Below are 13,516 nucleotides of genomic sequence, written 5' to 3'. Positions count from 1 at the left end.
GCTTTGAGTCAGCAAATAAGTGCAGCCAATGGTTTACATTTCCATCCCTGCCAATAAAATGCAGGAAAAGCGTTTTGCTGGCAAGTGTGCACCATCCCACCCCAGCCTCCCTGAGCCTGAGGTGAGGGAGGGAGCTGGGGTCTCTGAACACATGGGAACGACAGCTCTACTCACCCCAGGCACCTCGAGGTCCTGGGCAGCAGCCTTGGGGTAGCACAGGAGCTCAGACAGAGGAGCCAAAACACTGCATTCCCTCCCACTCACTTCCCAGGGCAGATCAGCCCTGTCCTGTGCAGAGGCAGCGCTGCTGCTCGGAAATAACCTGTGACACGTAAAGGAATGTGAAAATCCAGCTAAACCAGTATGCCCAGCTGGCAGTATCGGGGACCTGGACCCTGGAGGAATGGCTGGTGGAAACTGGGACTCCATCTCCTCCACAGCAGTGCTTTGGGCAAAGGGAAAACTCTGTGGTCACCTTTGCTCAACAGCAGGTTAGAGACCTTAGGAAGGACTTTTCTCCTGAGGAGGAAGGTTTTGCTGGGGAACAGGTATGAGCTGTGGGATAACACAGTGCCAGCCCCACATCCAATGGGTTAGTGGAAGGATGGGATCAGCCTCATTCCCTCCATGGGCAGAGGGAGAGCTCCATAGAGCTTTGTTGATGCCAGAGCTTTCAAAGGAAGAATTATGGTTAAGTGGGACAAAGAGCTGAGAAACCAGATGTTTCTGCATGGAGGGAAGAGATGCTTGTACAAAAACACATTTAGGTATGTGTACGAGCATTTTCCAGTTTAAATAAATATACATGTTTACATGGTTTAACAATCTCAAATTAAAGCAACTAAAAAGAAGCAAATAAAAAGAAGCAAAGATTTCTTCATGTCCTGAAACCTTCCTGTTACCCTCACCTGCCCAAATATTTGATCCAGAAGAAGGGCTGTTCCAGGAGAGAGAGGCAGAGTAGGCCAAAGGACAGGCACAGCTGGGTCTTGGAACATTTTTGGTTCATCTCCTGATCACAGCCAATATGAAAGAAGCACATTTACAGACCTTCCTGCAGTCACTTTGGTGACCTGTGGTTTCCTATTTTTTCACATTCATCCCTCACTTTTCTTCCTAGGACTTCTATCTGCAGATATTTCCCACTCTAAACCTAATTTTTCCCTAACCACTCTCTTCTGCCATGACGCCTTCCCCTTGCTTTCCTTCTGTTTCCCCCAAGTACCTTAAACTTTTTCTATCCTTTTCAGCTGCAGTGCTTCTTCTCTCTCTTCTCTCTCTTCTCTCTCTTCTCTCTCTTCTCTAGCTCTGGACCAGCTAGAAGGACAAGAGTCCTGAACCCCTTCCTTGTCCCAGATGCAAGAGGATCATTTTGGGCCATGAGAAGCTCAGGGAGCACTTCAGGTGTGCTGCACCTTTGCAGGAAGGCTGTCCCTTCCTGCAAGCTGGACCCCATCTCACCTGTCTGCCTCTCTGCTTTATGACAAGCAGCGTGTCTAAATTCAGATTCGTGTTTCTCCCATATATGAAGTGCTCAGAGCCTGATCTGGGGCTTCTTCTAAAATAAGGACCCAGCTGCTTCTTTCTGATCCAGCTCCTCTGAAGCTCAGGAGGGCTTAGGTGGAGACTCCAACCTAAACAAACCCAGAGAGATCCAGCAAGCAGAGAACATGGAAACAGAATTTAAGTTATCAGGGCTGTATCTTCCACTGTTGTGAATCCTGCAGTTCTGCTGTGATTACATCAGCAGCATGGGATGTGGGTCACTCATGACTTCAGCACAGCCTTTCAGAGCATCCCAGCCCACAGCTTGCCTGGTGACCTTCCTCCAAAGCATCTGGGATGTGGCTGGCGGCTAAGGAGTGAATGTGTTTTACAACTTTGCTCTTTGCCACTTGGCCCCCTGTACCAAAAAACATCTCAAATGCATGTTCCCAGCTTGGGCAGGATAATTGTGGAGCTGTGCCTAACAAAAGCAGGTATCAAAGGAGCTGCAGAAATATTCTGCAGCTTCAGGTTTCCCAAGGCGAGGAGATGCAAGCTGCCAGCTCCCCTTGACAAGAAAATGTCTTTGCAGGAGGAACTGCTCCATCAACCCAGTCTGGACCCAAAATCCCCAGAGGAAAAAGTCCAAAACCTCTACCCTGGACCCATAGGCTGTTTTCACACCAGCATATACTAACTCACACTGCAGAGGTGGCCAGGGATATTCTCAAACTATCACCTCTGTAGTAATATTGTACCACAGCCACAACAGTTTCGGCCAAGCCAGCCCTCCCTGTCCCAAACCATTCCTAGGCCCTCTTCTAGCTCTGTGTGGGAAAAGGGGTGTATGAGTAGAGAGGGCATCAAGAGATCCCTGGTGCCTTGGGTGGGGGCACCTAAAGAGAAAGGTAGATGTGACTGGAACTGCCACAGAGAGAAATGTGCTTTGAAAATAGTCATCTGCAAGTGTCAAGGTGGAGCAAAGTGAAAACAGACGCCTTTTTCTCTCTGGCTCAATTGTACCTCTCCATTTGCTCCAACAAGTGCACCAGCAGCCAGCTGAGCTGCCATGGAGGAGCCAGCATGGAGGAAAACCCAGCAAATCTCTTCCCCAATAAACCTTGTACATAGCAGAGCTGCCAGTGTGAATGCACATAAATAATAGTAAACCAGCATGGGAAAAATATCCCTGGTTGCCAGGCAAATTAATGTCCCAGCATAAACAGCAAATATAAATTAGGCTCATAACAGCCTCTGTGGGGGCACTGGATGCTTCAGAGCTAAACAGTAGACGGGGCAGCAATGCTTGTTGTTAGGAAAACCAGGCTGGGAAGGAGGGGTGCTGGCATGGGAGGAGTTTGGCAGTGCATGGCTCCCATTAAATCTTTCCCACATGTGTTTTGGGTGGAGCTGTAGCTAGTTGGGTTTCTCTGTACCTTTTTTTCAAGCACGTAATAAAGTAATGGCTTGTAATTCTTCACGCACAGCTTTCCACGTCTTCCAGGTTAATCCATTTTACTCCCACTTTGCTCTCCTGGAGCAGGGTCTGGCTGTGTCCCCTGTGGTGTTTCGAAGGCAGGCTGGTCCCATAAGGAGATGGTTAAAAAATCAGGAATAGCAGGGGCTGTTGAAAAGGCAGCTCTGTGCCGGGAAGGCTGCAGAGGGACCTCGGGAAGGGAGGGAAAGCTGCATTACAATCCTGGCATTGATGGCCCCTCCTGCTGAGAGCGCCTTTCATCGCTGGCTGCTGCGAGGGGAGACAGGGAAGGCTCTGGAGCCATTCCACATCCCAGTCCCACCGGCTCCTGTGGCGTTGGTCTTCTTGTACCCCTTTCAGATGGGGAGGAGAAGACAATTCTGCTTTTTTTCCCCCTTAAAAATACACACTTGTTGGACTCAGCAGCGCACTAGGACTTCAGTGGAATATTTTCAGTGGCTGTGAGTTATCCTGTGGTTAAATAACAAACACAGCAGTAAAACACCAGTATATTTTCCTAGTGCAGGAGACAGAGCATCAATTGTCATCAGTCCTTAAGAAGTGCTATTCCTATTTGCAGTCCCTGACTTCCTTTTTTATCCAATTGTCTGTTCCTCAAATGCTTTATTGGGAGCAGATGCCAAATATGTGTCATTAATTCTTACCATATATTGTTCTTTTGATATTCTGCAGTTGCTGTCAATGAAATGAGAAGTGGAAATTAGATAGCCAGTGCTATTCAGTTAAAGAGATTTCATTTCCTAATCCTCTGAAGAAGGGTATAAGCAAGCAACTGTACTCATACGGGCAACACTTGGACTGAACCTGTAAAAGTCCATCCTTCATAGTTAATTCTGTGCCTAAGTGTTAACTGGCAAAACACAAGGAAAAAACTTGAACATCAAGAGGAATTTAAGCTTTAAAATGGTGCAATGATTAAAACTCTACATTGCCTCTGAATTGAGCAGTCATAGAAGATCCTGTGTTGGAAGGAACACACAAGGGTCATAGTCCAGTGCTTCCTTCCAGGCATTCTAACTATCTGAGAGGAATTTTTCCTCTCAAATACAATTTTTTTTTTGAGGCTGACTTGTAAATTCAAACTATAATGAGACCCACTAAGAGATCCACCATTTTAATGGGAAATAATAGGGCTAAGCACGTCTGGACTTTAAAGTACCCACAGAAAACTGCGAGGGACGCTAACCAAAATCTGCTCCACAGGGGTTCACATGCAGCAGGTATTAAAGAACTGTGTGCTGCTACCAAGGGGCAGCAATTCCTGATGAAGTAAATCCATCTGCAGTGTCCTGGGTTCAATGACAGCACATGTGTTTGACTACGCAGAGACAGAATTTGGCCTTTCACTACCATCACACGGAAAACTACTTCAGTATGATAAACGTGTTGATGCCAAATCCAGACAGAGGGTGACTTGTGTTTAATTTTCCCAGTATAACTCAGCAAACTTCTATCCACGAGGCTCCACATGACTTTTTTCATTAAGCTGTACAGCATGTACCAAGCCCCCTGTCTTTAAGGTGACATTTCAAACCCCCGTGGAGGAGGGACAGTTGTCAGGGCTGTGATTAAAATAGATCCTTGTTTGTTGGCGTGACTTTTCCCCAGCTCCTGGGAGACGTGGCAGTGAGCCCTGCCACCTCTCCCAAAATGAGAGATGACCCAGATGGAGGCACATACAACACCCTGCTGGATGCTCTCTTCCAACCTGCCCTTGTTTGAACTCCCTGTTTGGGCTGGCAATCCCCTGCAGCCACCTTTCCACCTTCTCATTCCACAGGCTGCAGACGGGCTGGCACGGCCCTTCCACCCGCCAGGGGCAAACATAAAAACCTGCTGCCACCCAAGGCCAAGTGCAGTGGTTTTGTGGGAGAGCCAAGAGCAACAATTTGAGGTCCTAAGGGTGCGTTTGTTTGTGCTTACGCACTTCAACACCTTTTGAGGGACTGCAAGGATTTGTAAGGACCCTGTGAGGATGACGTCCCACAGCGTGTCCATTACTTGGCACAGCCCTGGTGGTGAACTCGGATTATAAATAGAGCTGAGCCTCTGAGGCTGAGCCCACTTAAGCAGCTCTAATGCAACAGCTGCTAATCACTGGCCCTGGGGTGAGACAGGCATGTGGATCTGCCCTGCCACAGTGGGTTCCCAGAGATGAGGAAATGGAAGACAAACCATTTTCCAACGTCACTTTTTCAAATGGAATGAAGGGGATGAGGCAGAGCAGCTGTGGCGTTTGTCACACTGGACACTGAGACCTTGGAGATGCTCACATGCTGGCAGAGGCAAGGCAGGGAAGACAGGAGTTTTGCAGGGGAAAATGAGACAAAATGATTTAGTGACTCTTACGATCTTCTTGAAAAAGCTCTCTAAGAAACTCCAGCTATTTTCATGCTGAATTAGAGATGGAAAAACAACACAAATTCCCTAAAAGCAACAATCCAGGATGTGTTCCACACTGTAGGGTGGGTTGTTCCTGGGCTGTAAACTCAAAAGACAGACTTCATTGTCACTCTTCTCCATAGATGCCTTTCCACCAAATCTCACTCTGACCTGGGTAGGCTCCTGACAGGGATGTGATATCTACCATTGTCCAGATCTCATCAGCCTGAAGTTGTCCAAGTATCTCAAATCTCCTCTTTTTTATCTTCTCATGTATTCCCATTGGGTCAACAGCTTCCTTGGAGAACAAGCTATAAAGATATCATCTCCTTTCTAATGTTATGTCCTCCACCTGTCATCCACTCCTTCTCTAAATCCTCAGGAGTCAGGACCAGTATTTTTGGCTGAAGTGGCAGCAGAGAAGACCCGTGACTCTGTCCCAAGTCTCTTCTGAAGGTGAGAGCTGACGAGGGCTGGGCAAATGCCAATGCTGGAAAGCAAGGTTGGCTCGGCCCCAGCTGATCCTCCCCTCCCAGATGGCCATGGATGACCATGTTTGCCCATCACCTGGCAGCCCTGAAGAACAGAAGACTAGGTGAAATATTGCTTTAGAAATTCATTAGGTGGTTAGGAAGAGTGAGTTTTTGCTCTTTGTAACCAGGGAAATCCCTGTTTTTTCTTCAAATCCAGCTCATTATCAAGTGGGACAACTGCAAAGAAAGCAGAACTAACTTATATTAAGGTGTTTTGGTTTGGTTTTTTTTTTCCCTGGGAACAACAGCTCCTAGGTTGGCTGAGTTTATCTTATCAAAGGGACTTTGAGAAGTCTGAGGTTCCATCCTCAGCACCACCAGGGCAGTGCATGTTCACTGTGAACAGAGGATGTGCTCCCGAGCTCCTGCTTGTGCCTGAGGGCTGGAAAGCTCCTGCTGATTAAAAATTAACAGTTATTGCAGTGCCTCCACTTTGTTCTAGATCTAACACAAGCTCTTTTTCCCAGGAACGTGGTGGTTTTGGTGAGCTGAGTGATGTGGGAGCTCAGTTATTATGCACAGTGCTGAGAGCGAATAAAGCCTTCAGCAGAGCTGAATCCATGCTGCCATTTTGGGTAGGGTGAATAGCTACATAAATAACAGCAACGTCTAATCTACCCTTCCAGCTCTGATTTAACCTTGAGATTAATTTGTAAGCTCTTTTTAATTACAGTTCTTTTCTGTCTGCTCTACGACTGCTTGGGAAAAGTTGTTTGAATGAAACTCTCCAGAGAGAGAGACCCAAACCGTTCCTTTCTCCCAAGCTGGCATGATTTCCCTTACAACTCTTACAAAGTGCTTCATTGCAGTGTCACATCCAGTTTTATGTATAGCAAATAAAATCTGGATTCACCTGTGAAATGGTCACCTCTTAAATGATGCAAATTTGGAACCAAATCATAAAAAACAAGAGAAAAACATATAAAAGGAAGGGCTGGTAGTAGTGGATGCAATCATAGTTAAGGCCTTTCTATCTTATGATCTTTTTCTCATTCCTCTGCTTGGATGAAAATTGATGACCACTTGAAGTGCTCCAAAGTAGTGGCAATTATACAGAGATTATATAAACAGAGAGGATGTTAAAATAGTTATTGTGGGAGAACAATCAGAGCAGGATTGTGGAAATTCCTCTCACAACCCCATCATATCCTCCATCAACTGATAAGTGAGAGGTAGAAATGGTTTGGATTAATAATTTGCTTTTTCCTTCTCCCCCTCATGTAAATGTAATAAAACTTTGAAAAACCTGTCCCTGGGTATAAAATCTAACACAAATGTGCTCACCCCAGGGAGTCTGGAAGGAAAACAGTGGCTTGGCCAAATAGTTTGTCTTTAAAATATTGATTCTGTCAAAGAAACATAAATGGAAGAGAAGCCTTTAAGTCTGAGTAGCAAAGTGCAGCCTCCATTTGGTGTAATGAGCACATGTTTTCTGGAACTGTGGTACCCTGGGAGCCGCCTCCTTCCCAGTTTTCTGGCAGGTCAGCTCGTGGGCTCAGACAAGCCTGACTCAAGGATGGTGGCCTGAAAGGCATCACAACCTTCTGCTTCTGTGTACCCAGCGTACCACAGCAGGATATGAGTCAGGAGAAAAGGCGAGGCACGTCCTGGTTGCTCCATGTTAGCTGGGTGCTCAAAGCATGGTCTGCCTTAGAAAAGCAAGGGTAGAGAATCACATGGGAACAGCTTGAACGGCTCAATGCCACTTTCTCCATCTCGGGCTCTTGCCTCTTCTTACATTGTCTTTTTGCTGCAGAGGGGGGTTTGGCTGATTTCCAAGCAAGCCGCAGCCCCAGGGTTGCTGCAGGACACACCAGGCATTCACATCTTGGAGATGGAGCCAGCTGGCATCCGGTCACCTCCAGCACCTCTGCACACCTGGGTGGAACTGGCCATTAGATACGGCCGGCTGGCTGCTGGAACTGTGGCCAAAAATGGAAGAAATGCCTGTCCTCTTCCCCTCCAGACTCTCACCTTGAGCTGTGCTGGACCCCTGCTGGGTCCAGAGGGGGATCCCACTGCAGAAAGGGCTGGGTGGGAATAAGGACAAGAGCCTTCTCCAGCACAGAGGGTCCTTACAGACCCCATGTGCTCCTTACTGAACCGAAAGAGCTGGCTTAGTGGGGATGACAGGAGCATTCTCTTTCATGGAATTTCGGGAAAATTTCATAAGCCCTGCCCCAACTCTGTACCTAGGGACATTTCCAAGTGCAGGCTCTCCTGCTGTCGCTGCCTTGGTCCTGCTTTTTAACCTGCACCATTTCCTCCTCAGCCTTCCCTGAAGCTTCTGTTGCTGGCTTTTGCCCAGGCTTCTCCCTGGGGGTGTCAATTGGAGTTGTCCAAGCAGCACTTTTTCCTCTGTCTCTGCACTCATGCTGTGACTCCAGTGAGGCAAGACACCACCACCCACCCCCCAGCCATGCTGGCTGCCATCTGCCCTCTGCTTCTTTCCTGGCTGATCTCGTTTGCCTTGCCAACGCCAAAGCAAACACGGCGGAGGCACCGCGCGGCAGGGACGCTTCCCCTGCCACGAGCTCCCACTGCTGTGTCCTTGTGGCCTTTGCTGGGGCTTGGTGGCTGCCAGCCTCCCTCAGAGACGTGCTGGGTGTGACACTGCTGCTGCTCCTCACACCTGCCCAGGCAGTGGGCCAGGTCATGAGAGGGACATCATCCTCCTGACATCTCCACATTCTGACCTCTTGCCTGTCCTACTTCCACCTCCCACCAGCACCTTCTGTCCTGTCTCATTGTCTGCTTTCTCCTTACCACAGGGCTGATTTGTCCTCCTCCTCATTTCCCCATAATTCTCTATTTCTGTCCATGTTCCCCTTCTCCTAGATTCAGTAGCTTTTAGGATTATCCCTCAAGACCAGCCTGGCTCTCTTCCCACTCCTCTCATTTCCACTTAATTGGCTCCTCCTAAGTTGAAGTGATGTCCTTATCTTTCTGGACAGGCTTCTAACAGCATCACACATCTCTTTTTTGTGTCACCCCTTTTTGGGGCTCAGCCAGTGTTTTTGTGTACTTCAGTCACAGTTTCTTTGTATACATCTACTTGTTTTCTCCCATCTCTTGAAATCCACACTTAATTGCTGTTTCTGACTAGCTTCCTTCATTTTGCTTTCAAAAGGTTTGTTAACCTGTGCTAGAGCCAAAAACATACCTTCTGTGGGGAAAAAACAAGGGAATTCATAAATTCACACACACAAGGGCATTCTCAACATGTTCTAAAATGGGGAACAGAAGAACAGACCTTTTATCTGCAGTAAATGGAAGATGATGGTTGCAAAAAGACACGATGCAGAAAGAAAAGGAGCTACCGAAAATGAGGGATGTCATTACAGATAAGTTGTTTGGAGAGTACAATGTTACCTACTGGAAAGGCAAAAAGTATCTTAAGACAAAGCTCATGAACTAACCAGGGGAAGATAAAAACTTGTCATAATGAAAAATACCAGGTGCTATCAATAGCATATAATGGACTGAAAAATACATGTGAAAAGCAGCATTGATTTTGTGTCTGGCCCCGCTTTTACCAAGGTCCATAACCAAACCCAGTCAAAATCAATAGCAAAAGTGGCTGGGAAACCACAGGGCAGCTTTGATCAGGCTGCATCTCTGTGGCTTTCATTTTCAGGTTGAAGTCACTCAAACTGCACTTCTTGACCTTTTTCAGTCTGACATTCTTAAAAATATATATCAAGGAGTTCATTTGTGCCATGACACCCCAGTGTTTGCCTTGCCAGTGAAATAAAAAAAAAAAAAACAAGAAAAAAAAAGCCAAGATAAACATTGAGTAATCTTTCACTACTTTTTTTACCACTCTTTTTTTGTTTAGTTGTTTGCCTGAGGATATACGTGATTTGGATCTTTGTCCTCACTTCCCTGACCTTTCCCTCCTGCTTCCCAGCAGCGCTGCCAGAATCCCAGGTGGAGGAGCACCACGTAGGAGCCACGTGAATCAGGTGACAGATTATTTGCTCAGGTATCACTCCCTTTGCCAAGAGACATTTTACCCCTGGGTAGGTGTGGGGTTCATCACCTGCTCTGTGAGCACACCAGGAACCAGCTGACTCACGACATGAAGGAAGTGTTTGCAGTAAGAGTTGGGAACGTGGCAGCCTTTCCCTCATGGACAAAGTGTTTGGGGATTTTATGAGCAGTACTTTTCATAGTAAGGAAAACTTTGCAGGCAGTATTTCTGACAAGCTTTTTCCCCTGTAGAATTCAAGTAGTTTTTCCATGATTATCTGTGTTGATGAATGTGTCAAGGAAGGACATCACTGGGATGCTTCAAGAGGGACAAGTGTCAACTCCCAGAGGTTTGACAGTGTCACTTGTGGCCTGGGATTTGGAAGAGGAGCTGCAGTTACCCCTCAGCTGTGGGATACCTTCCCACAGTCGATACAGGACAGCAGTAAACTTGTGTGCCCCCTTCAGCTCCCTGTATTCCCTGTCAGCAATTTCCATGCCAGGAGCCAAGATAAACCCACTTATCCTGTGGCCAAGGTCATTACCTGGGTTACAAGACCAGGCTGAAGGACCATGGACTTTGAGTAGAGGTTACTCTGAGCCTTATCTGAATGCGGGCCGCTTGTAAGTTTGGAAAGACCCTCCAACAGGTATTTTTTTTTTTTTTTTGTCTGCTTGACAGATTTTCTTTCTGTTGATTTCTCTAGTTTGGAAGGGAAAACAACCAGAGCTGAGGAGCACCATCATCAGCCAAACCTTGTGTTATGTTTTAGCATAAGAGCCTCATTCAATTAATAGCAGGAAGGGTTGGAGGCCTGATAGTCAAGTGCAAATGTAGAAATTCTGAGACTCCTTCTTTTCCCCACCACTCACCAAACAGAAATGAAATCCGTGGGATTTTATTCCATCATCAAAGATTTCTCTGTGAACCAAAATGAAACGTGATTTCTGTGCTTGGGTGCAAAGTAAAAGAAAGGAAAGGCTGATTTCACATCAAGGTGGTGCTTTTGGTTTTGTCTACCAAACAGAGCTTCACAAAGGGCTCATGTTTCTGCTGTCCTCTCTGACCAAGAGGATTTGAGCTGCTCAGAAAAAGATACAAATTCTACATATTTTGGGACACAAAAGGAACTCTTCCCAATCTCACCTTGTAGAAATAACCATACAGCAGCAAGAATTGGTACCCTCAAGACTCATTTGGTGTCATCTCTGTAAGGAGCTAGTTAGTCTTAATGAGCCCTAATTAGTCCTTTTGCTCTCTGGATGAAAAGACCATGAGCTAGGACGAACATTTTCTGTGCTAAAATGATTCCTTTTGGGGAAGTTACTGTTTGGCCAAGGAGCATCACTTCTCTAGATCATTTCTGTATCTGTCTGGCAGGCACACTGAGAACAGCAGAGCAGTGGGACCAGAGAAGGACAAGGAAAATGCAACATCTGCTTTCCTCTATACCTACATTGCACCTGCTGCAGCTAGTGGTCCTAGGAAGACTGGGAAAGATTGGATCTTTTTCTCCCCAAACAGAAGAGGAACGCTGTTTCTAGAATAAGACAAAAATAAACACTCACCACCTAAAAAAAAAAAAAAAAAAAAAAAAAAAAAAAAAAAAAAAAGGGAAAAATAAAGAGTAAGAACTTAAGAATTTCATGCCCAGGATTGTGTCCTCTCGTGGCTCTCCTCCAGTCCTTCCAAGGCCCTGCAGCTGCCCTGTGGGGACACCTCGTGGCTCAAGTGGCACCTTTGGTTTGCCTTAAGGGATCACCTCTTCATAGCACCTCCACCTGTGTGAAGTATTTTAGCTGTCGGTGTGACAGCTGGGAGGGGAGACATGAAGTCAAATTTGGAGGTAGGAAGTACAGGGGACAAGTCTAGACCAACTCTTCTAACGTTTTGTTTAGCATCTAGTGAAATTATAAGTGGCTGAGTTTGAACCCCCCACCCTTTCAGATGCCCTTGACCAGCAGTGCTTGGCTGCTGTCTTCTCCTGCTGGCTGGTGCAGGTGGGTCTGTGGACAGCAGCCCAGCCCCACAGAGGGCAGGGAATGGAGGCACTGGGCAGGTGCTGCCAGGAGTTCACTCACAGGGATCTGGTTTGTGATGGCTGAGATCAAACACTTCACCGGATTTCACTGTTACCAGACTGGGCACTAACAAGAAACTGAATTTACCCCATGTCTAGTTTCACAATGGTGCAGCCAGACAAGAGTATGGCATACAAGGAGTTTGTATTAATTATTTCTGTGTTTGTGCAACATGCAGAGAAATGCCTAGCACCTGCCAAGAAAAGCCAACCTCCTCTCCTGTGGCTTTGCAGAGAGAAATGGGAATGCCTGGTAAGCCTGTCTGGCTCCTCCCTGCTCCAGTTATTTCCATTCAGTGGTATCAACAAGCCCTTAACACACAGAGGTGGCCTCTGGCTCATGTCCTTCACCTCTCCTCAGGAAGGCAGAGCTCTTGGTTCTCAGAAGAGGAAGATGTTTATCATGCTCTGCTCTGCCCCAGCACCAGACCACACCAAAGAGAAGTTACCAAACAGCATTTGGTTTTCCCATGATGGTATTTCGTAACGAGGAGGATTTATGCTTTTCTCTTGAAAGCCCACAAAAGTAGCACAGCCATCTTCACCTGGATTTAGCTTCTCCAGTTAGGAGAAGTTAATGGGTCAGGGTTACTTGTCTTGTGGCCTGCTTGCTGATGAAGAGATGGCTGCACTTGCCTCCCAGGCCAGTGCCACCTGGTGCCTGGCCATCCCACCAAAGCACCCGCACAGGAAACTCTGACCATGTCCTGAACAGCATCCTCCAGCCAGGGCTTTCAACTCCTTTTGCAAATATCTGCTACAAGAAGCTGAGGGGCAAAACCAGGTCATCTGGCTGCTGTGGGCTCCTGTAGAGCTAACAGTGGAACTTGTTTCCTGAATTTATAACTTCTTCTCAAGTGCTTTTACTGGGGAATGGAATAGAAGGACACCTCCCAAGCAAGGGTAGTGACAAGTGCATCCAAAGGTTATTCTGCTTGTCATGGAGAAGCCACCCTTCACATAGACATCTCAAAGGCATGGAGACAGGTGTCCACACTGGTGGGAATGTGGATATTTCGTCAAAACCTTCCTTGTCCTGTCCAAGAGTGTCCTGGGCCCCCAGCCTCTTGCAGAATGGGATTTGTTTGCTTTCTCGTGAACAGGTATTTATTCTCCAGGCTTACAGGTTGAGGGGAAAACAGTTTTCCCAGTCTGACTCCCTCTCTACTAGCTCCATCTGGAGGCTCCAAGAAAACATGCACTGTAAAATTACTTCTATTTGTATTTATTTATTTTACAATTTATTTAGGATTTAAGGTGGTCTTGGTACAGATGATTATGGTAAGCAGACTTGAAAAAAGAAAGCATCTGTGCAATCAAGTTTTTAGTTATAAATTAATTAAAGATTCTGTAAAAACAAAACAATGAGCTTATTTCTGGTTAAGCTGAAGACTGCATCTCTGTCTGTTCACTTCTCTCTTTACCTGCAGTTATAGTTTTATTTTAGCAGCTGATTGCTCAGCCTCTGTTCTAATTCAGTAGCATTTTATCATGCTACTGTGCAAAGCTATCACTTAAAGAGCTGCTGGAATGTTTTGATTTTTTTAAAAAGTGGTACTTAAAGT

At 46.4% G+C, this 13,516-nt stretch overlaps 1 long non-coding RNA gene across 1 annotated transcript; it reads left to right on the top strand.

Moving 5' to 3' along the window:
• Window positions 1-5,745: 5,745 nt before the first annotated feature.
• Window positions 5,746-11,496, top strand: LOC147655128 (uncharacterized). Its single transcript, XR_015282573.1, has 3 exons — window positions 5,746-5,821; window positions 9,737-9,863; window positions 11,252-11,496. It is a non-coding gene; the product is annotated as an uncharacterized LOC147655128 (long non-coding RNA).
• The last annotated feature ends 2,020 nt before the right edge of the window (window positions 11,497-13,516 follow it).

The sequence above is a fragment of the Cyanistes caeruleus genome, chromosome 2 (assembly GCF_971803275.1).
Source record: "Cyanistes caeruleus chromosome 2, bCyaCae1.hap1.1, whole genome shotgun sequence".
In the NCBI taxonomy this organism is placed as follows: domain Eukaryota; kingdom Metazoa; phylum Chordata; class Aves; order Passeriformes; family Paridae; genus Cyanistes; species Cyanistes caeruleus.
Note: the sequence above shows the minus strand (reverse complement) of the source record. Positions and strands in the feature narration are given on the sequence as shown.